Source organism: Neovison vison, chromosome 6, assembly GCF_020171115.1.
Source record: "Neovison vison isolate M4711 chromosome 6, ASM_NN_V1, whole genome shotgun sequence".
Classification (NCBI taxonomy): Eukaryota; Metazoa; Chordata; class Mammalia; order Carnivora; family Mustelidae; genus Neogale; species Neogale vison.
In genome coordinates this window covers 166631851-166656572 of record NC_058096.1, presented here as the reverse complement: position 1 = coordinate 166656572, position 24722 = coordinate 166631851, and the positions used below count along the sequence as shown (strand labels likewise).

Below are 24722 nucleotides of genomic sequence, written 5' to 3'. Positions count from 1 at the left end.
AGAACATATATTAGTCTTCACTCTTTGTGTTGAGATGAGCCCCACAACTGAGGAAATTTTCCAAATACAGAACTTTAAATTAAAACATATCCTTTCTAATGAGCTCTGTAACTACCTTTCACAAAGGGAGTCCAGCCACACCCAGAGATGGGAGACTCCAGAGGGAAGAAAGCCCAGGCTCAGGAAACTCCTTAAAATCACAAAGTTCTCAAATTTTTCATGGAAAAGAGGAGCCGTGTAATTATTTGCCTTATGTTAAAAAAAAAAAAAGAAAAAAAAAAGTAATGTGTACTTGGATTTTTTAGGAAGAGAAGGATAGAGGATTAGTCTTCCAAATTTTATTTTTCTTAAGTTAACACTGATTCTTTCTTAAGGCATTCATTTGACAGCAGAAAGAGTCAGGTCAGGAAACATGGGAGACAGATGGGGGTGAGGAACCCCCCATCATTTTAGAGCTGGCTAAGTACAGGCATGCTCACATAACGGACAGATGACTGGGCAACTGACTGATAACTGGCTTATTTATGACCCCTACAATTTCTGCCTCTCCAGTGTATCTGGTGAAGGATACAGATGATAAATGTAAATGCCCCCTGGGTATCTAACAGAGACCCTGAGCTTATTTAAAATTTAGTCCTATTTCAAGATTGTCAGAAATGCGGGCTAAGCAGATTTCCTAGGTACCACACCAAAAGCACAACATGTAGGACTGACAGACTTAACTTCATCAGGATTAAGAACTTCTGCTCTTCAAAAGATGCTGTTAATACAGTGAGAAGACAAAGTTGGAGAAAATATGTGCAAACCACGTATCCGACAACAGACTTAGAACTCTAAAACTCAGTAAGAAAACAACCAACTCAATAAATAAGCTAAAGAGTAACCGATAGTTCACCAAAGATCCCATGAGATAAAACTATCAACATGCCTGAATGGCTAAAAAAATATTTTTTAAAAAAAGATTTTGTTTATTTATTTGACAGAGATCACAAGTAGCCAGAGAGGCAGAAAGAGAGAGAGAGAGAGAGAGGGCAGGGAAGAAGGCTCCCCCTGAGCAGAGAGCCCGATGTGGGGCTCGATCCCAGGACTCTGAGATCATGACCTGAGCTGAAGGCAGAGGTTTAACCCACTGAGCCACCCAGGCGCCCCTAGTTAAAAAAAATTTTTATGACCATACCAACTATTGGTGAAGATATGGAACTGGAAGATGTGGAACAATATTGCTGGTGGGAATGTAAGACAGAAAAAACATTTTAAGAATTAAAGATACATTTTGGGGTGATGAAGATATGTTCTGGAATGAAAGAGTTATGTCGGTTGCACAATCCTGTGAATATACTAAAAAGCACTAAAAAAATATACTAAAAAATATACTAAAAAAGCCACCTGGGTGGCTCAGTCAGTTAAGCATCTGCTTTGGCTCAGGTCATGATCCCAGGATCCTGGGATTAAGTCCCATATTGGGCTCTCTCTACTCAGCAGGAGCCTGCTTCTTCTCTGCCAACCACTCCCCCTGCTTGTAATAAAATAAAATAAAAATAAAATCTTTTTTTAAAAAGTGCTAAAATGAACCTTGAAGGAATGGCAACGATTCCCCTCCTAAGTATCTACCATTAAGGCATATGTCCAGACAAAGACTTGTACACAAATGTTCACAGCAGGGTTATACGTAACAGTCAAAAACTGGAAGCAAATGTTCATCACTTGGAGAATAAACTGTGACCCATCTTTATAAAGGAATAAGATTCAGCTACAAAAAGGAATGAACTCTTGACATTTAACATGGACGGAACTCAAAATGATGTTGAGTAAAAGAAGGCAGACAGGGGTGCCTGGGTGGCTCAGTGGGTTAAGCCTCTGCCTTCGGCTCAGGTCATGATCCCAGGGTCCTGGGATCGAGCCCCACATCGGGCTCTCTGCTTGGCAGGGAGTATGCTCCCCCCCCCCCTCTGCCTGCCTCTCTGCCTACTTGTGATCTCTGTCTGTTAAATAAATAAATAAATAATCTTTTTTTAAAAAAAGAAGAAGAAGAAGAAGCCAGACACCTCTCCCCTAAAAGTACATCTACTGTACATGCATGTATACACACACAGATTCCACTTAAATGAAATACCAGAAAATGTAAACTAGAAAGCAAGTCAGTGGTTGTCCGGGAATGGGTAAGGAAGGGGCAGTAGGCAGGAGGGAAGATTTATAAAGGGGCTTAGGAGACTTTTGGGATAACGGATTGATCATCTTGATTGGGGTGACAGTTTCAGAGATAGACGCATACATCAAAACTCAACATGTATAGTGTAAACATGTACAGTTTACTATATGTCAATTATACCTCAATTAAGCTGTTCTATAAAAAAGAGAAGGTGGGGGCACCTGGATGGCTCAGTGGGTTGAAGCCTCTGCCTTCGGCTCAGGTCATGATCCCAGGGTCCTAGGATCAAGCCCTGCATCGGGCTCTCTGCTCCGTGAGGAGCCTGCTTCCTCCTCTCTCTCTGCCTACCTGTGATCTCTGGAATGTCAAATAAATAAATAAATAAAACCTTAAAAAAAAAAAAGGAAGGTGATCAGAGGTTATCTGCAGATATTTGAGGGGATGACATGGAAGAAGCAGTGACCTTGCGACACTTCCCACTTCATTCAGGATGTCAAATCTGAGCTCCAGTAAAGGCTTTTCTTAATTTTCTGCAGCACACACATTTGTCACGTGTTCTGTTAGCAGTTAGAGTCACATTACATACAGAAACCTTCCACCCACCCAAATCTGTCCAAGGGGAACATTCTCTCCTGTTCTCAGACTCAAAACTATTTCCATGTTCCTCTACCCTAAGCATTACATCTGATCTAGTCCTACCCATAACTAATCTTCCCCAAACCTCTTCTTTTCATTTGCACAACTCCAATTTGAATCCTCATTACTTCCTGACTATTTCCTCAGCCTCAGAGCTGCTCTGCTCTAGTTAGCCTGCTTTGCTATAAATACAAGGTGTTCGCTACCACAGTCAGAGCTCCTTGGGCTAACTCTTCCAGCCCTGCCATGCTTGGCCCCAGCTCCCTTTTGGTCTATTTGCTTACCACATCCGACTTCTCCTTCTACCGTAACCTGCCTCTTCGTACTTTCCCCGCCCCAGCATCTACAAGGAGCATCTCTGCTGCACCATGACCCAAACCCAGCAATTCCTGAGAAGACTAGAGGTAAACAACTGATGAAAGAGAATACCCACTAGGATGACTATAATCAAAAGGACAGGCACTAACGAGCGCTGATGGGCAATGCAGAGACACAGAACCCCACACGCTGTTGGGCGAAGGTGAACCGGTGCGGCCACCCTGCACAAGGCTGGCAGTCCCTCAGAAAGTTAAACAGAGTCACCCTATGACCCAGCAATTCCATTTCTGGAGACAAACCCAAGAGAAATGAAACATACATCCCCACAAAAACCTGCATACAAATGTTCACAGTGTCATTATTCACAGTAGCCAAGAAAGAGGAAACCACCTAACTGTGTAGAGCATCTGGCGATGAACAGAGACAAGCTCTGAGTAAGTATAATCACTGGACCCTTGGGGAACCTGAAGAAATCAAAAAGGGAGAGATGAGAACCCATGAGGCGTTCCAGAGAGATGACAACCTTCCCTCCCATTAAGCCGGGCTGGAAATGAATTCCCTAAGATTCTCTCCAGTATCCTTCTGGTAATTCTTTCCAGCCAGTCCACGTGAGTGATGAGTAGTGCCGAGACAGTCTGGACTGCACACACTGTTCCCATCCCCAGAAAGAAACAGCTCTCTTAGCCACAACTTTCTCATTTAGCCTAACTCAGTCCCCTTCCAGTGCTCTAGACTCTTCCACTTCTGACTCTGCCAGGGACACTGCTTCCAAGCGGAAGGGCCTTCCTGCCTCTTTCTCCCACCCACCCTCCCTAACGCACCTCAAAAAACAAGGCCTCCTGGGGCACCTGGGTGGCTCAGTGGGTTGGGCCTCTGCCTCCGGTTCCGGTCATGATCTCAGGGTCCTGGGATCAAACCCCGCATCAGGCTCTCTGCTTGGTGGGGAGCCTGCTCCCCCCGCCCCGCCTGCCTCTCTGCCTACTTGTGACCTCTCTGTCAAATAAATAAATGGAATCTTTAAAAAAAGAAAAGAAAAGCCTCCTAAACTGAACAAATCTGTCATCAGTTGGTCTCTCTACCTAAACAAGCAAAAAATTAACATCAATACTGATGTGCTCCACTGAATACAGACATTTGAAAACGGCAGCCTCGGTACATAAGAAATGTTTATATAGCTGTTTAACAGCTAAGTTCTTAGGGGTCCCTGGGTGGCTCAGTCAGTTGCATGTCTGACTCCTGATTTCAGCTCAGGTCATGATCTCAGGGTCATTGAGTTCAAGCCCTGCACTGGGTGTAGAGTCTACTTTAAAAAAAGAGAAAGAGAAGAAAAAAGAGGAATACAGAAGGAATGACTGAAATTAAAAAAAATCATTTTGCATTCCTTAATGAAAATGAAAGGTTCAGGTCAAGATCATCAATGATGCTAATGCCCCAGGTGAAAGGTGGATGGGAAACTAAAGATTTACATGTCACCAAAACAGCACCTCAAGAGATCACTTCCTAATCACAAGAGGCTGCAAAGGACACATACACAGCTGTCACCATCTTAATATAGTGATTAAACTTACCTTCACTAATAGTGGGACAATCAGACATTATGAAATAGTCTCATCAAAAACATATAACCTAAATTTATCCAAGCTTTTAGATCTAACTTCCAGTGCACAAGAAATAGCAGGGCTAGTGGTGCACATTAAGTATCAAAGGAACATTGTTAAGACAACTGGTTTGGGGGCACCTGGGTGGCTCACTCTGTTGAACGTCTGCCTTTGGCTCAGGTCATGATCCCAGGGTCCTGGAATCAAGCCCCGCATTGGGCTCCCCGCTTATTGGAGAGCCTGCTTCTTCCTCGCCCACTCCCCCTGCTTGTGTTCCCTCTCTAGCTGTCTCTGTCAATTAAATAAATAAAATCTTTAAAAAGAAAAATACAACTGGCTTGATCTTTTCAAAGTTAAAGGTAATGACATAAAAGGAAGGGGGGGAAGGGACCACATCTAGATGAAAAGACTTGAGCATTTACGGGTGAAGTGTCATGATAATATCTAATATACTTTGTTTCTTTTTTTAAAAGGTTTTATTTATTGGGGGGGCATGAGCAGGGGCACAGGGAGAAGGAGAATCCCTGCTGAGCAGAAGTGGGCAGAAGGCAGATGCTTAACTGACTGAACCACCTAGGTGCCCCTCTAATTTACTTTGTTTTAGTTCAACCAAAAAACAGGGAGCAAATAGAGTTGACCCTTGAACAACACGGGTCTGAACTGTGTGGGTCCACTAATATGTGGATTTTTTACAGTATGGTACTTATATGTATTTTCTCTCATTATTCTCTTAACATATTCTTTTCCCTAGCTTACATTATTGTAAAAACACTGTATACAGTACAGTATATATTTAACATACAAGTGTTAATCGACTGCTTATTGGTGAGCCTTCTGGTCAATAGTAGTCTATCAGTACTTAAGTTTTTGGAGAGTCAGAAGTCATACTAGAATTCAACCACAAGGGGGGTTGGTACCCTTAAACCCTGCACTGTTCAAGGGTCAACTGCTGAAATTAGGTAGGAGTTTGTGTGTGTTCGTGTATTTTATGATTCTATTTACTTGAATTTTTTCATAACAGAACATTTAAAAAAGAGACGGCTACTCCACGTTAGAGGAAGGGAAGCTTCCTGAAGCAGTGCTGTTAGGACATGCTCTCTGGTCAGATTACAATCTGGTTAAAGAGTTTCTGATACTGAATCCCCAGGATTCCCCAACTTTACCAGGGGCTGGTAAACCTGCCAGGGAACCTCAATATGCAGAAATGCTTCAAACAAAACCTTCTGAAGTACTTCAAGGTGTGCTTAACCAGCCCTGACTACTAATTCAGATTTAAGTAATCCTGCACGTCATTATATAAGTCCCTCCTGTTTTTTTGTTTTAGAGGGCTGCAGGGTGGTAAGACTTTAGAAAGCTAAGAAGTGTGGGAAAAGTTTGTAATAAAGAATACATAACATCATTTGCTTAGTTTATTGTGTTGGGGCAGAAGGGCCTGAAAAGATATGAATACTGGTAAACATTGTAATTCTTGGGGAAAGGTGAGCAGAAACCTTGAAATTTCCATTTTTGCCCTTCCCTTGCCCTTCCTCCTTACTCTTTTTCATCTTTAATCTTCATACAACAAAACCTACCTGTAGCCTAGAACAAAATGACCCATCCTTTTTAGTTCAATATTGCCAGAAGTATCCTCACCCCAGAGGTTTTCAAATTTACTAACAAAGTTATAGAAAGCATTCTTACTGTATTATAATTTATATTATGATTTACTGTGGCAAAATATAAATAACATAAAATTTACCATTTTAACCTCTTTTAGCTTTATAAACAAATTCTCACAGCTACAATTCAACTTTCTTCCTCGCATGTAAGAAAGACTTCCCAGCCACCTCTTCAGGTTGTAGGGAGGATTCCATGTGCAAATCAGTAAAGCAGCTTCGTAAACAATGAAACACTTTACAGAGATACACAAATTTACCTGAAGTCAATGTAGGACTGACTGTAGTAAATGACACGATTTTGCCTTGCCACCCCCTCCAAAAAGAAGATTGGATTTAGAAAGATTTCAGTTGCCACTAGTCCAAAACATTTTTGAGTTCATTAACCTCGAGAATAAGTGTTCTCCTGCAGTTCTCACTCACCCAAAAGCGACCATCCTTTCATTTCTACATCTCACTTCTGCTACAGTTGCTGAATGACTTCCTCACTTTTACTCAAAGGCTTAACCATCAAAAGCCTGTTGGTTAGGTGACAACGGACTTTCAGAGTCACCCAGCTGTTCACAAACCAGACACTAGTTCTCTGAATTATAAGCTGTATCTGAGAAACACGCCTGGGTGGTTCAGTCAGTTAAATGTCTGCCTTCTGCTCAGGTCGTGATCCCAGGGTCCTGGGATGGAGCTCCCCCTAGGGCTCCCTGCTCAGTGGGGAGCCTGCTTCTCCTCTGCCCTCTGCTGCTCCCCCTGCTTGTGCTTGCTCTTTCTTTGTCAAATAAATAAATAAAATCTTAAAAAAAAAAAAAAGTATCTGAGAAACAGAGGTATATAAAGTATCAGTATAAAGATGCTCTGGGACCTGTCTTTAGGAAAGAGTGACTCTATTATTAATGCCAAATTTATTAGTCAGGGTTTCCAAAGAAAACAGAACCAACAGAACCACCAAGATGGAGGAAGAGAACCTAATGGCTCTGCTGGGACCATATATAAGCTCACAGTTTGCCAATTACCTTCAAGGGAGATTTAAAATATGTTGTTAAATATAAACTTCATACATACAAGATTAACCTATGTAACAATGTATAAGATCACATAAATACATACAGAATTATATATATACACACACATATAGAAAGTTTATATATGTGACATTTATTACATGTAAGTAGCTCACACAATTACAGAGACCAAGAAGTCCCAAGATCTGCAGTCTAAGGGCCTGACAACTAGGACAGCCAATGGTCTAAGATCCAGTCTGAGTTTCACAGCAGGAAAAAACCTTAAAACAGAGGTGAATTCTCTTTTGTTCAAGCTTTTTGCTTTACTCAGGACTCTTCACAACTGGTCAAGGGCAATCTGCTCTGCATAGTCTACAGATTCAAGTGTTAATCTCTTCCAGAAAGACCCTCACAGATACATCCAGAGAATGTTTTAACCAAGTACCTGGGCATCCCTACCCCAGTCAAGCTGCCACGTGAAAGTAAGCAGCCGGCCAGGGCTAGATATGAAAAGCTAACAGAAGCTCAGCCACTTGAGGTTTCAGGTAAAAAAAAAATGCGGAACTGTAACGTTTAAGCACAAGGCCCAGCTCTTCAGGCTGAAAAGGAAATGCTAAAGAACAGAAATGTCCGAAGTTTCACAACACTTTGCTTCTCTTTCAAAAGTTACTGAAAGGAAGGTTTAACAGGACTGAAACTGTGCTAGTTAAGATTTTGGCAAAATAAAGATCCACCTGCCCAACTGGATCACCAATGCACAGCTTGCTCGGACAACATTTTATTTTATTTTATTTTATTTTATTTTATTTTATTTTATTTTTTTAAGATTTTATTTATTTATTTGAGAGAGAGGAGGTGAGAGAGAGCATGAGCGAGGAGAAGGTCAGAGGGAGAAGCAGACTCCCCGTGAAGCTGGGAGCCTGATGTGATCCCGGGACTCCAGGATCATGACCTGAGCCGAAAGCAGTCGTCCAACCAACTGAGCCACCCAGGCGCTCGGACAACATTTTAGAGACGTCATTACGAAGTACTAATTCAAGGTGGAAACACAACACTACCATGAAAACAAGGAAAAAGGATGGACATTTCATATTCCGTAACTCCACATGCTTCCCCACCACATGACACTGCATGGCTGAGCACACTATGAGGTGGTAATAAATACATGATTTACGAATCACATTTCAAGGTCAGAGATCTGTCCATTAAGATGCAGTCTGGATTTGAGGGGAAGAGTTTGGATGAAGAAAAGGTACTGATCTTAATTTCCTCATCTGTAAGAACATCACACTGCGGTGTTGTGGTGATGGCAACATCACCATCTATTTCCAGAACTTTTTCATCACAGCAAACAGAAATTCCATACAGATTAAGCAGTAACAACCGAGGTCCCGCTCCTCTAGCCCTTAATAATCTCTACTCTACTTTCTATGAATTGTCCTTTTCTAAACAGCCCATGGAAGTGGGATTACAAAGTATCTGTCCTCATCTACAGTGTACCTCAGCATGGTGTTTCCCAGGTTCAACACATGGCATGCATCAGAACTTCATTCCTACAGTGACTACCATGCCATTGCATGTAAATAATACCACATCTTGCTTATCCTTTTTTATTAATTTTATTTAAATTCGAGTTAGTTAACATATACTGTATTTTGCTTATTTTTTTATCTGCTGATGTAGGTTGCTTCTACTTTTTGACTCTTATTCTGTCATGAACAACAGTGTATCAGTATCTGTTCTGAGATCCGGTTTTCAAATCTTTTGGGTGTATACCTAAAAGTGAGTTTCCCAAGACATACAGTAACTCAGTTTACATTTTTAAGGAACAACCAAACTGCTTTCCATAGCACCAGCACTGTTTCAACTTAACAGCAATACACAAGGATTCCAATTTTCCAGGTCCTGCCCAACACATGCTTTTTAAATTAATTTATCTGACAGAAAGAAAGCGCAGGAAAAAGCACAAGCAGGGGGAGTGGCAGAGGGAGAAGCAGGCTCCCCAGGGCTCAACCCCAGAACCCCAGGATCATGATTTGAGCCAGAGGCAGACAAAGATGCTAAGGCTTAACTGACTGAGCCACCCAGGTGCCCTCCCCTCCCCAGCTGTCTTTTATTTTTATTTTATTTTTAAAGATTTTATTTATTTATTTGTCAGAGAGAGAGAGGGAGAGAGAGTGAGCACAGGCAGACAGAATGGCAGGCAGAGGCAGAGGCAGAAGCAGGCTTCCTTTTTTTTTTTTTAAGGTTTTATTTTATTTATTTGACAGACAGAGATCACAAGTAGGCAGAGAGGCAGGCAGAGAGAGAGGGAGGAGGAGGCAGGCTCCCCGCTGAGCAGAAAGCCCCGACGCGGGGCTCGATCCCAGGACCCTGGGATCATGACCTGAGCTGAAGGCAGAGGCTTTAACCCACTGAGCCACCCAGGCGCCCCAGAAGCAGGCTCCCTGCTGAGCAAGGAGCCCGATGCAGGACTCGATCCCAGGACGCTGGGATCATGACCTGAGCTGAAAGCAGCTGCTTAACCAACTGAGCCACCCAGGCGTCCCCCCAGCTGTCTTTTAAATAACAATCAGTGTGAAGTGGTATCTCACTGTTGGTTTGATTTGTATTTCCCTAATGACTAGTGACATGCATTTTTGTTGTGTGAATTAGCCATTTGCATACCTTCTTTGAAGAAATGTCCATCCAGGTCTTGTGCCATTTTAAATTGAGTTTTATGTTCTTGAGTTGTAGGAGTTCTTACATATTCTGAATACTAATTCCTTATCAGATATATGATTTACATGTACTTTCTCTTATTCTGATTGTCTTTTTACTCTCTTAATAGTGTCCTTAGAGTTTTTAATTTTGATGAAGTCCAATTTACCTGTTTTTCCTGTCACTGCCTGTGCTTTCAGGGTCATAGCCACAAAATCACTGTCAAATCCAATGTCATAATTTTTCCCCTGTATTTTCTTTCAAGAATTTTATAGTTTTAACTCTTAAAGCCTTTGGTTTGATCTAATTTTTGTACATGGTTAATAGATAAGGGTCAGGGGCGCCTGGGTAGCTCAGTGGGTTAAGCCGCTGAGAGGGAGCCTGCTTCCCTCTCTCTCCCTCTCTCTGCCTCCTTGTGATCTCTGCCTGTCAAATAAATAAATAAATAAAATCTTTAAAAAAAAAAAAAAAAAAAAGATAAGGGTCAAGCTTACTATTTTGCAGGTAGAGTTTCCCAGGACCACTACCATTTGTTGAAGACACTGTCCTTTTACCACTAAATGGACTCAGCACCCCTGTGCAAGTTCAACTGATCCTGTACATGAAGGTCAATTTCTGGGCTCTATATTCCACTGATCTACACATGTGCCCTTATGCCATACCACAACATTTTGATTACTGTAGTTTTGTAGTAAGTTTTGAAATCATGAAGTGGGAAACTTCAACTTTGTTTTGAGCTTTCAACAGTGTTTTCACTATTCAGAGTCCCATGATTTTCTAGCTGAATTTTAGGATGCGTTTTTCTATTTCTGCAATAAACAGTCACTGAAATTTTATTGCAATGAATATGTAAATGGCTTTGGGTAGTATTGTCATCCTAATAAAATTAAGTTTTCTAAGCCAAAAACGTGACCTATCTTTTTATATCTTCTTTAATTTTTCCCAGCAGTTTTATAGCTCTCAGTTTACAGGTCTTTCATACACTGAGTTAATTTTTTAAACTCAGTTTTTAAAAAAACTTCCAGTAGAGTTAACATGCAGTGTTATATTAGCTTCAGATGTATAATATAGTGACTCAACACTTGCATACATCATCAGGTGCTCATCCTAAGTGCACCCCTCAATCCCCATAATCAATTTCACCCACCACCCCACCTGCCTCCCCTCTGGTGACCATGAGTGTGTTCTCTAGAGTTAACAGTCTGTTTCTTGGTTTGTGTCTTTTTTTTTTGCCTTTGCTCATTTGTTTTATTTCCTAGATCCCATATATGAGTGAAATCAGATAGTATGGTCTTTCCCACCAAGCTGATTTTGCTTTTTTTGGTGCTATCGTAAGTGGAACTGTTTTCCTGGTTTCCTCTTTGGCTAGGTTCATTTTAAGTATAAGAAATGCAACTGGTAGGGCGCCTGGGTGGCTCAGTGGGTTAAGCCGCTGCCTTCGGCTCAGGTCATGATCTCAGGGTCCTGGGATCGAGTCCTGCATGGGGCTCTCTGCTCAGCAGGGAGCCTGCTTCCTCCTCTCTCTCTGCCTGACTCTCTGCCTACTTGTGATCTGTCTCTGTCAAATAAATAAATAAAATCTTTAAAAAAAAAAAAAAAAGAAATGCAACTGGTAAAAAAAAAAAAAGAAAAAAAGAAATGCAACTGGTTTTTGTGTGTTCACCTTCTCTCCTGCAACTTTGCTGAATTAGTTTACTAGTGCTGTCACAGGTTTTTATTTTCATTTTTCAGTATGAAATCTTTAGATATTCTACATATGTAAGATCACGTCATCTGCATCTACTCTTTCCTTTCCCATTTGGATGTCTTTTCTCTCTTTTCCTTGCCAAACTGCTCTGGTTAGAAATTCCAGTACAGTTATGAATAGAAGCAGCGGCAGTGGGCATTCCTGCCTTGTCCCTGAACTAAATCAGAGGAAGCACTATCATATCAGTCTTTTACTACTATGATGTTCACTGGGTGCTTTTCGTATATGGCTTTTATCATGCTGAAGTAACAGTGCTCTATTCCTAGTGTTTCGAGTCACGAAAGACTGCTGAACTTCATCAAAGGCTTTTTCTGGATCAGTTGACATGATCATGTGGGTTTTTTTTGTTCCTTTCATTCTATAAATGTGTACTATACTGATCACTTTTTCGATGTGCAATCATCCTAGCATTCCAGGAACAAATCCCACTTACTCGTGGTGTGTATAATCCTTTTAAAGGACTGCTTAATTTGATTTGCTGGTATTTTATTCAAGATTCTCAAATCATTTTATTTTTAAGGGCTACTGACCTGTAGTTTAATTTTTGTAGCATTTGCTTGGTCTTGGTTATCAGAGCAATGTTGGCTCATAGAATGATTTAGTAAGTGTTCCTCCCCTCTTTGATTTCTGGGAAAAACGAGAGGACCAGTTAGTTCTTTAAATGTTAGTTAGCATTCACTAGTGAAAACATCAGGTCCAAGGTTTTTCTTTACCAGTAGATTTCAGGTATTCGATTTGATCTCCTTACATGACAACAAGTACGATTTTCATTGAGTTGGTTTTGGTAGTTTGTGTTTCCAGGAACTTATTAATTTTATCCAGGTTATAAAAATCTGTTGCTGTACAAATGTTCACAGGACTCTCATAATCCTTTTATACCCCCTGTAGAATAGGTAGTAAATTCCCAATAAAGTTCATTTCCAATTTTAGAAACGCGAGTTGTTTTTTTTTTTTTTAAGTCAATCCAGCTGGGACTGTGCTCAGACCAGGGTGTACTTGAGATTCCTTCCTTCTCCTCCCCTTCTGCCCTCCCCACCCCCTACTTGTGTCTGCTCCCTCTTAAATACATAAATAAAATCTTCAAAGAGAGGTTTCTTTTTTCCCCCCAATGTTAGCATTTATCGCTATGAATTCCTCCCTTAGCACTGCTTTACTGTGTCCCATAAGTTTTAGTATATCGTGTTTTCATTTTATTCATCTCTAAGTATTTAAAAATTTCCCTTGTGATTTCATCTTTGGCCCACTCCACTGGATCTTTAAGAGTGTGTTGTTTAACATCTGCAAATCTGTGAATTTTCCAGTTTTCCTCCTGTTACTGATTTCTAACTTCATTTCACTATGGTCCGAAAAGAAATTTGTATGACATCTATCTTGCTACCAAGACTTACACTGTGGCCTAAGAGCAGGTGTGTCCTACAGAAGGTCCCATGTGCACTTGAGAAGAATGCCATGTGCTGTTTCTGGGTGGAGTCCTGTGTGTGTCCCTTAGATCTGGCTGGATTATTGTTACTGAAGTTCTCTATTTCCTCACTTCTGTTCTCTGGTTCTACCCACTCTTGAATATCACTGTAAAATTATCTACTTCTTCCATCAGTTCTGTCAATTTTTGCTTCATAGAATTTTTTTTCATTTTAACTGTTCTTAAAGATTTTATTTATTTGACAGAGAGAGCGAGCATAAGCAAGGGGAGCTGCAGAGGGAGCAGGAGAAGCAGCCCAATGTGGGGCTCAATCCCAGGACCCTGGGATCATGACCCCAGCCAGAGGTAGACACTTAACAGACTCAGCTACCCAGGTGACACTTAGCAGTTTTTATTTAAAGTTGCATATATGATTATTCTACTCCTGCATCTTCTCAATTGTTTCTTTCTTATATATGCCCTTTTCCTTTCCTACTTGGCAAAATCTGGCTTTGTGTTCAAGGACTTTTTGGCGGTCTTTATCCAGTTTTAGTCTAGTGATAACCACCTTGCTAGAGTGAACGCCACACAGAGAGTTGGGCCATCCGCCTTCTCTTGCTGTACCGGTTCAATGTAGAGGACACGTCTCTTCCTGCAAACCTGGGTTAATTTGCCAATTTGCTGACCTTCGTAGTGTCCTCGCACAACCTGCACTCCATCACCCTTTCGGATGGGCACAGATCGAACCTTGTACTTCCATCTCAGCTCTTTGGAAAGAGGGAAAGACATGATCTTCCTGCGAATGTGGGATGGTGCACTTAAATGCCGTTTACAGTTTTTGCTCTGGTCAGAAGTCACAAAGGGATTAAACTTCATGTTGGCCAAGGGCACTTCAGCGATGGCCACAAAGGGAAGGGCTGCTTCATATAATTTCCTGTCATTACATGTGTAAATGTTTACCACTATTTTATCTTCTTGCTGTACTGAACCTTTTATGTTCTTCTTTGTCCTTTGCAAATTTTTCCAATTTAAAATCTATCTTGACTCATCTCAGTACAGCCATCCCAGCCAGCTCTCTTTTGGTTACTATTTATGAGAATTCTCTTTTCCCACTCTTTCATATTCAAATTTTTTGTGTCTTTGGATCTAAACTGAGTCTCTTATAAATAAATAATTGGATCAGGTTTTTCTAGCCAATCTGCCAATCTGTCTTTTTGGAGTTTAATGCATTTATATTTATAGAAACTACTGTTAAGGAAGGACTTAATTCTGTCATTTTGGTGTCTGTGTTCTGTAAGCCTTACAGCTTTTTTGTTATTCTGCACCACTATCTTCTTTTGTGCTCAGCTGATTTTTTTTTGGTAGCAAAACACTTTAAGTCCCTTCTCATTTCCTTTTGTGTGTACTCTACAGCTATTTTATTTGTCATTATCCAGCAGCTTTACAGATGTTAATAATGTACCTTATTGTGTTGTATGCGACAAAACCCTTTCCTACAATACTGTGATGCCAACAGACATTTCATCATTTTGAGACCAGAGTTTAAGCAAAAGGAAATGAATATTTTAAGTGTAAACGGTGAAGTAGTTAAAGCCAGAAATTATTACAGATTTCCAAACTAGAAAGGAAAAGCCCAGTGAAGCACAACAGATTTTAATTTTCTATAAAGTAAATATTACTTTCTAATAATCCACCTAAACAGAAAGCTCTTGGAGTCCCTTGGGTGGGGGAGGCATGGTGAGTGGGTGGCTCAGTCAGTTAAGTGTCTGACTCTTTCATGATCTCAGAGTTTTAAGACTGAGCCCTGCACAGGGCTCCCTGCTCAGCAGGGAGGCTGCTTCTGATTCTCTCCCCACCCCCACTTCCCACTTTCTCTGAGAAATAAACAAATCTTAAAAAAAGAGCAAGAAGTCTTAAGACCAAAAAGTGAGAAAACCCTTGTAGATTATCCCCAGCATTACTAGCCCATTTCTTGCCCTCCATTACTGCAATGAATTACAAACACCTATCTGGTCCCCTGGCTGGGCCTAGGTTTTTGGTCATTAAAGCCCTAAAAGCTGGTTTTTGGTGACCTGATGGACTCTGGTACCTGACAGGTTGTTTTCTCCTTTTTTTTCTTTCCATCTTGTTTTCTTTTTTCTTCATTCTCCATTCTTTTGTTTTTCCCCTTTTTTTTTTTCTATTTTCCTTTTTCTTTTTGGTTCTATTTTCTTCATTGTCTTTTCTCACTTTTTAATTTTATTAGCATAATTAGTAAGCATAATTTTATTTTATATCATTAGTATTAGTGTTGTTAGCACAGTTGGCACTGCCACTTAGAATGCTTAGCAGATCACCATGCAGTAGGGCCTTGCAGCCATCTCTGGTAACTAATTACCCATATCTACAATTATGAGCTCCAATTATGAGACCACTGGGGAAGGTAACTTTGCAATGGTGGAAGTTGGCCCAGCACATCTTGACGGGGACAGAGGCTATGAAGGTCATTAAGGAGAGTCAGCAGAGCTCCTCCAGTTTCCAGGCACTTTTCCATGAAGCACTTTCTATAAAGCACACAGCACAAAGACCCTGAATCACACCAATATTGTAAAGCAGAGGTGACTGACACTGAGGAAGCACTATTCCTTGCCTGGGAGTACGTTAGTGGAGGAGACCTGTTTGATTGTTTACAGTGGACCATGGCCACATGACAGACAAAGAAGCCAGAGGCAAATTCCAGCAGCTAGTAGCCACTGTGCAGTAGGGCATAATCCACAGGGACCTGAAGCAGAGGAACCTGCTCTGTGACACTCGAATGAAAGTAAAAACTGCAGACTTTGGCCTGAGCAATGAGTTCACCACTGGCCATAAGCAGAAAACCTATTTTAAGAGCCTCCCTTATACTACCCCAGAACCCTTCCTGTGCCAAAAGTACAATGATCCCAAGTCACCCTCTGCCCCACACTCCCCCCTTCACCCACACTGATGAATGTGTGAAACATGCTAATCATTCTGTCACCATGGTCACTGGTGTCCCTGCCTTTTGTGGGAGAGAACTTATGAGAGCTATGAAAGCAGATCCTGAAGGGGCAATACCATATTCCAATATCCTTACCTCTTGAATGTGAAAACCTCAAGAAAACTATGACCCTCAACTCCAGCAATAGAGGAACGTTAGAAAATACTATGAGGGATCCATGGATAAATACGGCCAGAAGGAGAAACTCAGATCTTTATACATAAAGTGCCTCATGACAAGAAGGACTTCCAGGGTGACCAAGGTCATGATGAACATGGGCTATGGGTGGGATCCAGGACTCAGGAACAGCACTGAAAGTACCAGAGTGTGATGGCCACCTCAGTGACACCAAAAAACCTAAGGTGGAGGGCCACCCCCATGATAGCAAGTCCCTCCTCCCCTTCTGCTGACCCTAATAACTGCATTCTTCCCCAACCTAGCAGGTTCAGCAGGTGTCTGACAATACAGTAAACAATACATGCGGCAAGCCTGCTATTCCCACCTGGCTCTGCAAGGCGGAAAATCAGTGGTAGAGGAGTACCAGAGCTCAGAGCAGAAGCCCATGGCACCTGCCAGTCCTGCACCTAGTCTGTCAAGGACCACCCTCCCAGCTCAGCCCCCTACCAGTGGCCCTCGGACCTCCTCCACCTATAGCAGCAGGAGCACAGCACCAGAGGGAACCAACTGTCCTCAATGTGTGTCGGTAAGAAGAAATCCTTTGCAAACCAGACAGCCGGATGGCATGACCCAAACCTCTCCCTCCTGTCACAACCAGGGCCAACAGAGACGGCTGCCAGGCTCCTCTTTATTCTAAGACACTTCTGTTTTAGGCTGTCCAGCAAGAATCAGAAAAGCAAACAAAATATAGTGAAGACAACTGAATCTCTCATGGTGGATGGCCAAGGCAGAAATCAAATCAAAGACCATGGAGGTTGACTTGCACTCCCTAAATTTTAGATGAAAAGAAAGAAGATGCTGAACTCCATCGAGCCTGACAACACAGTACAGATCAGCCAGAGACTAGGCACAAAACAGCTGCAGACGGGAGCAATATAAGTAGTACAGGCTGTGTGTGCGAGATGCTTGGGGAAGAGGACTTGGTTATTACTGATAAGGAAAGATTTACTTTTGCCACATACCATTTGTTTTCCGTATGTCTATTTTCCCATTATTCAATTCTTCATTTACAGGTATTTTGTGTATTTAGTTGAATTTTTTTTAAATTTTATTTATTTATCAGAGAGAGAGAGGGAGAGAGCACAGGCAGACAGAATGGCAGGCAGAGGGAGAAGCAGGCTCCCCGCCGAGCAAGGAGCCCGATGTGGGACTCGATCCCAGGACGCCGGGACCACGACCCGAGCCGAAGGCAGCCGCCCAACCAACTGAGCCACCCAGGCGTCCCTTAGTTGAATTTTTAATGTAATTTTTTCCAGGGGCTCTGCATCATTCCTTCTTCAGCTGAAGGAACAGCCACGAAATGGACTTTTGCTGGGTGTCTCCGCGAAGTGAAAACTACTGGGGGGTCTTGCTCCTGCAGTTAAATGTTCCAGCCTAGGATGACACGTCACATCGGCTTACAGCTCACTGGCTAGAATGAGTCACACCATACAAGAAACTGAGGAGTGTGATTCTGTTGTGGACCTGGAAAGCACACAGTTGGAAATATTTGGGAACTAGGGTGAGTTTTACAGTGGCTTGCTGTAGTAATAATAAATGTAATTCTTAAGATATTATTTACCTGAGAGAGAGAGAGATCAAGCATGCACTCAAGTGGGGAGAGGGATACAGGAAGAGAGAGAAGCAGACTCCCTGCTGAGCAGGGAGCCCAACACAGGTCTTGATCCCAGGACCCCAGGATCATGACCTGAACTGAAGGCAGGCACTACATGACTGAGCCACCCAGGTGTCCCTGGCATCCATGATTTCTGATGAGCAATCAAGTGTGAAAATCTTTAGAATTCCTTATATATGACAAGTTGATTCTCTTGCTTTCAAGTTCTTGTTGCTTTGCAAATTCAAGTTACAATTTGACTGTAATGTGTCCTGGCGTAGATTTCTTGAGTTTATCCTCCTTGGAATTCATTAAGCTTCTTCGATGTGTAAATTCATTAAATTCTGGAAGTTTTGGGCCATTTGATTTTCACAAATGTTTTGTTCCTCTCTAAATATTCTACCTCTGGAGCGCCTATGAAGTGTATTGGCATGGATGATGATGTCCTGCAGATCTCTCAGGCTGTGTCATCTTTCGTAATTCTTTCTTTCTTTCTGTTCCTCAGTCTGAATAATTTTGATGGTCTTCAGCTTGCCAATCTTTTCTTCTGTCTGCTCACATCTGCTGCCAAACCCTTCTAATAAATTTCATTTTGGGGCACTTGGGTGGCTCAGTTGGCTGAGTGTCTGACTCTTGGTTTGGGCTCAGGTCATGATCTCAGGTAAGATTGAGCCCTGCACTGGGCTCCCTGCTCAGCAGGGAGTCTGCCTGAGATTCTCTCTCCCTCTCTAAAATAAACGAATAAATCTTTTAAAAAATTTTCATTTCAGTTACTGTACTTTTTTTTCTGCTCCAGAATTTTCCCTTTTTATAATTTCTTTCTTGATGGTCTCATTTTGTGCAGACATTGTATATTCTCAATTGCCTTTAGTTCTTTGTCCATGATTTCCTCTGGCCAAGTATTTTAACACAGTGGATTTAAAGTCTTTTATTTATTTGTTTGTTTTTAAAAAGACTTTATTTATTTATTTGACAGACAGAGATCACAAGTAGGCAGAGAGGCAGGCAGAGAGAGAGGGGAGGAAGCAGGCTCCCTGCGGAGCAGAGGACCTGGGATCACGACCTGAGCCGAAGGCAGAGGCTTTAACCCACTGAGCCACCCAGGCGCCCCTAAAGTCTTTTTTTTTAAACAAGTTATTTACTTATTTATTTTAGAGAGACAGAGAGAGCGCACAAGGGCAAGCAGGGGAGGGGGAGAGGGAGAGAGAAGCAGACTCCTTGCTGAGTATGAAGCCCAAAATGGGGCTTAATCCCACGACCCCAGGATAATGACCTGAGCCAAAAATCAAGAGTTGGGACGGTCAGCTACGCAGGCACCCCAATTTAATGCTTTAATTTTTAATTCCAATGTCTAAGCTTCCTCTGAGATGGCTTCTGTCCAGTTCCTTTTTTTCCTGTGAATGGGTCACGTTTTCCTGTTTCTTCATATGCTTCATTTTTTTTTTCTTGTTGAGAAATGAACATTCTGAGTATTATAATGTGGTATCCTGGAAATCTCACTCCCCTGTTCCTCAGGGATTGCTGATTGTTATTTGCTGAGAGCTGGAATTGTTCATTTGTTAGCGCAGCACTCACTTAGGAAAGATCAGCACTCTATCCCTTCATGAAGTACATCTCCATCCAATCAGGTTCCACAGCTCCAAGATAGTTGATTCCAAAATACTCTTTCCAGGTCAATGGCTGACTTTGTAGAGGGACTGACTTCTAATGCTTCCCCCTCAGTCATCTTGTGTGACATCACTGTAGTCTATAGTCTTTTAATTTAAGTATCAGTGAACTTGTCTAATTTTCACACCCTGACCAAACTTATTAAAGCCTCTGAATCACTGCTAATTCTCTCAGCAGAAAATGCATGCATATTTTTTGGATATAAGTATGATTTGTTTTCTAGTTTTAGTAAAGGATCAGGATGAGTCTTTCTCCTTAAATGTTACCATCTTTCTTGAGGTGCCTGGGTGGCTCAGTCGGTTAGGCATCTGCCTTAGGCTCGGGTTGCGGTCCCAGGGTCATGGGATCCATTGGGCTCCCTGCTCACTAGGAAGCCTGCTTTCCTTGCTTGTGCACTCTCTCTGGCATATAAATAAATAAAATCTTTTTTAAAAAATGTACCATCTTTCTTAAATCTCTTGCGACTACAGAAGACCATCACAGGAAAGGAAATGATAAGCAGCAAAAGACAAAGATCATCTAATAGCACAGATTGAAAATACCAAACTGGTGGCTCCTGGGCTTAAGTACTGTTCAAAATACTAAAAGTGGTATGTGAGTATTAAGAGAGAGGTAGCTGACTGGGAGCATGACACAGAATTTACTTTAGGAGTCTTTTTATTCTGGGTACAACTGTCTGGTGCTCTGAAGTTATACTTCAGAGCTGGAGTTAATACTTCGAACTCTGTGCTCAGAACACATTAGGGACTTGAATATTTGCTAAACTATTTAGCTTCCTTTGTCTTAATAGAGGCAATTTTCTGGAAGCATGCATAAGAAAGGATACAAAGAATGCTCCATACAGGTAAAGTACTTAGTTCTCACTCTAGAAACCCTCTCTCTCTAAAACATGGCTTTTTGGGGGATACCTGGGTAGCTCAATCAGTTGGGCATCCGACTTTTTTTTTTTTTTTAATTTATTTACTTGACTGAGAGAGGGAAAGAAGAAGCAGGCTCCCCACTCATCAGGGAGCTTAATACAGGGCTCAATCCCAGGACCCTGAAATCATGACCTGAACTGAAAGCAGACCCTTTACCAACTGAGCCACCCAGGCGTCCTGGGCATCTGACTCTTGATTTCTGCTCAGGTCATGACACTGGGCCATGCATGGGGCTCCACCTCACCACAGAGTCTGTTTGTCTCTCTCCCTCTGCTCCTCTCCCTCTCAAAAAATCTTTAAAACAAGCCTTTTTTGAAGCAATAAATTATCAGCAGGATATGCTGGGAGTTAAAATGTTTGGGAAATAAGGTTCTAACAGTCAGCAATTTCCCCCAAACACAGTCTTCCTCCAAAAACAGCCAAAATACCTCAACAATTAATCTGTCAATGGCTATGAATATGAACAAGTTTTCACTATGACATTATCATTGGTTAGGAGCAATAGGGGGAAGTTTGGAACTTCTATTCAGTTATCACCAGAAATGGATACAAATAAGGGTACCAAACCATGCCAGCACTGCCCATGCATCTTTGGTTAGCGAGCAATCTTATTTTTTTTGGAGCAGTTAGCTCTGTTTCCTCTTTCACCATTGCTGCTGCGCTTGCAAGCACAAGATGCCTGCCTCCATCTGCACAAAACCTGTCAAATAGGTGTCCCTACTTTTAGAGCCACGGTCACCATCTTAGACGAGGCTTGCACATAACCTACCTATGCTATTTTAGTTGTAAATCCTTTGAACTAGAATAATGTCCCTCATATTTTATTATTTCCTTTCAAATATGTAAATATGGGTGTGCCTGGGTGGCTCAGTGGGTTAAAGCCTCTGCCTTCAGCTCAGGTCATGTTCCCAGGGTCCTGGGATCGAGCCCCACATCAGGCTCTCTCCTCAGTGGGGGACCTGCTTCCCTTCCTCTCTCTGCTTGCCTCTCTGCCTACTTGTGATCTCTATCAAATAAAAAAAAATCATAAAAAAACCAAATATGTAAATATGGACAGATTATCACAATGAAATGTGGTTAATATGAAAATGAAGTACCACAAATATGTCTGCCTTTGTTCACATCACAGTACTTACTACCTCGTCTCTTGAATAATCACATACCCCAAAAAAACAAAGCCTGCCACACCGAGTAGCAGTGTATACCACGCCAGCTTTCTTACTGTATTCAGCCCCAATCTTTCCTCCTCATTTTTGAGGCCTACCATCCTCTCAAATCTATCACCTCCAATCAATCACTGCCAAGAATCTAGACGCCCTACCCAAATTAACATACTGGGAAGGTAATGGGCCCACTTCTCTCCTTTCCTTGATACAACTCTCTCGGCCAAGAAAACCCAAGTGGTAAAAGAACTCTGCCCCTACTTCACAATACATATTCAAAACATAAACACACAAAGGCAGACTTACATGTATGAAGAGTGAATATTCTAAAATGTAGCTAGACATTTTTGAAGTAGGGTAAAGAACAAGACATGCTCCCATTTGTGTTTATTAGGTTGAATCCTATGAAAATGTCATTTTTGTAGGTCAAAACCAAGCAACTTTATAGGGTTCAATGTCTCTATGGTACAGGAGGGATTAAGGTAGGAAAATACTTGTTTTCAATGTTTCATTCTGTACAACTGAATGTATGAAGTTTATCATTACCTCTTCACATCCAAAAACTGAACACCTGTCCAGAAGCCTGCTATCACATCTTTTCACAGTACATCATCCCCTTTTGTGGGTGGCTCCTCATGTGTCACACAGTCAAAAAGAAAAATTCCTTCAGCACAGGAACTATCTTACTCCTCTGGCATTTCCCTAACACAGCACCTGCTACAAAGCATCCTTCGGATGCCTGCAGGTCTGAATGACTACATTTCCACCTCCCCTGTCACTGGGGTAGAACCAGTTCTCCACCACAGCAGCGGGAAGCAGAAAGAACAACTCACTTCTCAGATTCTGACATGCACGGTTTGATCTTCGCCTGTGAACAACCACAGGTAAGGTTATTCATTAACTATATACACCATTTGTCTAGGCCGAGTGTACATTACCAGGCTGACCAACAAGAGCTCCTCACTCCCCTCCCACATCCCCTTCCCAAACTCACAAGGGAAATCTTGCTATTGCTGCACTTCTCCAGTGGGCTAACAGAAGTCTGGCCACAAGTCTTCACAGAAACAGCATGCCTTTCTCTCCCCCAAGTAGATCATGGATGCTCTGTACCTCCAGATGACTTTACGGGCACACAGAACTGCAAGCCACAGAAGACAGCAGGTGTCCAGTCACATGCAGACAGGATTTCATGTTGTTGTCATGCAGAAATGATTAGCTACAACTTTAAAAGATAAAAAGCAAGGGAAAAAAGGGAAGAACTGGCTGACCAAGTGCGCTTTTTTCCTACCTGAAACAATCGTTTCTCTCAATTCAAACTGCTAACATTTTTTCAACATCAACAGCCCTGAAAATAAAGACTGGCCCAATGGTCTACTTTTTTTTTTTTTTTTTTTTTTGACAGAGAGAGATCACAAGTAGGCAGAGAGGCAGGCAGAGAGAGAGAGGACGAAGCAGGCTCCCCGCTGAGCAGAGAGCCCGACGCGGGACTCGATCCCAGGACCCCGAGACCACGACCCGAGCCGAAGGCAGCGGCCCAACCCTCCGAGCCACCCAGGTCTACTTTTTATCTGTAAAAAAATTAACTCCCTTCTTTTGTTTTTTATTTTTTTAAATATTTTATTTATTTATTTGACAAAGAGAAATCACAAGAAGGCAGAGATGCAGGCAGAGGGAGGGGGGGAAGCAGGCTCCCTGCTGAGCAGAAAGCCTGATGCGGGGCTCCATCCCTGAGCCAAAGGCAGAGGCTTTAACCCACTGAGCCACCCAGGCACCCAATTAACTCCCTTCTTATTTGTTACAATTAATTAATAAAAAGAAAAATTTCTGAAACTCATGCCAAGTCTGGGACACTGATACGGAATCGGCTATTAAAACCCTCCACCAGAAGTGACAAAGAAATCTAATATGTCAAAGTTAAACAAGAAAAGTTGGTTAAAAAACCCATCCAGAGCACAGATTATGAATTGTGTATGTTCAAATACTGCAAGAAATGACCAGACATGGCAAAACATGAAATGCATAAAAACTTCATGAACATAAAACCTAATACTTGGTTTCCAAAAGTCTTTTTGCAACCAGTTGGGTTACAAGGACTGAAAGATATGTACCACTGTCCCACCAAAACCAAGGCTCCTTAGGGGTCAGAAACCAGGTTTTCTACTATTTGCAGAGCTACTACCTTGCCCAAGGCTTGGGATATGGTGGTGCTCAAGAAAACTGACTGGATGAACAATTATACATTATTTGTCCCAGATACACAGGGGAGAGAACTGAGCTGCCTCCCTCTGCCAGAACACCTTAGAAAAAGTTTCTTCTAAATTTCTTGATGGAAGAAGCTGCCAGACAAAGTGATTAAGAGCCCAGGACAAGGGGTAGAAAGAAAACCAATTTAATGAGAAGTAAACATATTCTGAGCCTAATGCTGACAGAGTTTTATGACAGACGGAAAACCGCTGAGCTTGTCAAAATGTATTATGAAGCAGAAGCAAGTAAGACAATGATACTACTATCCCAGAGACAAAGAGTGTATCAGAAAAGTTAAAAAGAGATACATGTAGGTAGGTAATCAAGTGTGTGATAAAAAAGATTTAAAAAAAATTTTTAAAAAATAAATAAAAATAAAATTAAAAAAAGATTTTAGTCAGTGAGAAAAGGATGACAATGTAGCGAAATACTGCCACATATTTGGAAAGATTCTGATGTCATACTGCATCATACATAAGAATTTCAATGTGCTAAGTACTCGGGGGGGGGGCACTGTTTTTATTGCCCTTTGGATAGGGAAGGCCTAGTATAGTAACTAACATGAAACCCCCAAATCAAAACAAATCAACCACGTTGACTACAGGAAAGTTTCTTTACTACAAAACACACCATTAACCAAACCAAGCCATGAGAAACAAGCCTGGAATGTTTACAACATGAGAAAGGGTCAATATGCTTGCTATATAAAAAGTTTAGGTTAAAACAAAAACCTGCCTCACTTGGGCTTTAGAGAAAATAGT

At 41.7% G+C, this 24722-nt stretch overlaps 1 protein-coding gene and 1 pseudogene across 1 annotated transcript in view; both read right to left on the bottom strand.

Moving 5' to 3' along the window:
• Positions 1-24722, bottom strand: part of RAB7A (RAB7A, member RAS oncogene family) — a 73970-nt gene that overhangs the window by 35295 nt on the left and 13953 nt on the right. The gene's annotated exons all lie outside the window — the stretch shown is intronic.
• On the bottom strand, positions 13596-14073 carry LOC122909148 (annotated as a pseudogene).